Source organism: Elephas maximus, chromosome 20, assembly GCF_024166365.1.
Source record: "Elephas maximus indicus isolate mEleMax1 chromosome 20, mEleMax1 primary haplotype, whole genome shotgun sequence".
Taxonomy (NCBI): domain Eukaryota; kingdom Metazoa; phylum Chordata; class Mammalia; order Proboscidea; family Elephantidae; genus Elephas; species Elephas maximus.
Window position 1 is genome coordinate 66,142,132 of NC_064838.1, and position 2,258 is coordinate 66,144,389.

Sequence of the window (2,258 nt, forward strand, 5' to 3'; positions counted from 1 at the left end):
GGAAAATACAATCTTTGATGATCAGCCTATGATCAATACAGCAACATTATGGTGTTGGGGGGCCCAACACCTTTTATCTTGTTGCTCTGCCATTATCAAGTTGTAGTTTTCTTCTCTCAGTCCAAAATCGTTACTCTAGCTTCCACCACTAGGTCAACACCCCCGCTAATGGGAAGGAGGAAAGAGGGAGAAAAGTTGTTAATTCATTCATACTTTCAACAGATATTTTTTGAGTATCCAAGATATTCTAGGCACCGTTCTAGGTTCTGAGTATACAGTGGTCCCTGCCCTTATGGAGATTATATTCTAGTGGAGAAGACAAACAGTAAACGAATATACAATTTGTCCTTGGGTCATGACAAATGCTATGAAAAAGTAAAGCAGAGTAAAGGTACAGTAAGGGTGACAGAGGGTAGATGTTATTTAGATAGGGCAGTAAGAAAAGGCCTCTCTGAGGAGGTGACATGTGAACAGAGACCTCAGTGTTTGGATGGACCAGCCATTCAAGAGCTGAGAAAAGAACACACAGAAGTGGGACTTGCCAGAACACAGGTCTGGCATAGAATAAATATGCTTGGCTTGCTCACAGTACAGCAATAAACCCACATGGCTGAAGTGTAAAGATTCTGTAAGCAAGAGTCACATCATGCCAGTAGGCACTTTGGGCCACAATAATGAGTCTGGACTTGAATCACAGTGCTTTTAAAGCAGTGAGAGTGACTAAACAGATGTATAAATTTTTAAATCTCACTCTGGCCACTGTGTGGAGAACAGATTATAAGAGGGTAAGAGCAAAAATAGAGGCTCTCGTGGTAACCCTGGCAAGGGGTGACAGTAGCTTGATAGGCAATGGGGAGAAGGAGTCAGATTTGCAAGATACTTGGAAGGTGGAGTCAATAGGAACTGTTGATGGCTGTGGGATGTGAAGAAACAGGGACGTAGAGGATGACAATTGTTTTGGCCTCTAATTTGCTTTAGGACTCTCCCTAACCCCCCCAGCCCCACCCCCACCCCGCCCCCCAGCATCCAAATGTAAAGGCAGCATAGTGCAATGGTTCCTATCCCCTGACAGAGGGTGAAGGTCAGAGCGTCAAGACCTTGAGCTCCATCTGTTCCTATCAACAAAGGGCAGAACTAGCCTCACATGCTGAGGCTTAGCTAGCAGAGGAGGGAAGGGGAAGGGAGCAGGAGTGGGCCAGGAGAAGGGAAGGTTGTTCCTGTGGCCTTAGGAAGCCTACATGGCCAGAGCAAAGTACAAAGGAGCCCTGAGGAGATCAGGCCTGATAATGCCCTCCAAATCGTGGACTCTGCTTCGTTTATGCCAGGCGCCCAGTAGGCAATCCCTCAACACCATTGACTACAAAAATGATGTCGTTGGCTGGGCTGCACTGCCACTCATTTGACCAATTATTTATGATCATTCAGCTGATTTCCCACTCTCGTAACGATCTTCAATTTTACTGCAAACGCAATTAGGGCATGCCAAGGCAAATGCTCTACCACCACAAAAATAGATCTCACCTCCCGCTGGGTGCCTCTCTGCACTAAATTTGTGGCTAACAGACTCTCTATTGAAGTCTCAGATAGGGCTACCCTCCCTGCAGATGAAGACGATTGAAGGGAAAGTCAATAGACGAGGGTCAACCCTACCAGTGTAGGACGCAGTCTGCGGTTTGTTTCTTAGCCAACATTGGGCTACCTGCTTCTTCCCCACCATTTTACTATAATTTCCCCCCTTTTTTTTTTTTTTTTCATTTCAAAAACCAAATCTCAGTTGATCCAGAGTGGCAGTCTTGATATTTTTGCACACACACTCTTTTTCTCTTTTATGTTTCACATTCAAGTCAGATTGAGAAATAAAAAGTTTGAGATTACATCCTTTTTCAGTCATACATTTGAACCTTTCTTCTTTAGAATGTCTGTTTTTCCCTTTCCAGATCTTCCCCTAGTATTTATTTCTTCAGAATAAAAATATTCAGAATAGTTGTGGAATATTGCTTCTTAATGTCAGAAGAATTTGCAGGTTAGACCCTATATTTCACTATCCTTCTGAACCAATCCAGTTAGGGGAAACAGGATAATAGCAAGTCAAATCCAAAGTGAGTATAAGGATGGGCCAGCTTCCCTCTGTATTGCACTACACCCGCTAACCTCCATCCCAAGCCAAGCCCTTTGACTCACACATAACCAAGGAAAGCAATCTATGTAATAATTCCAGAACACATTTAGAACGAGAAAAGAACTGTGAGTTCTACAAA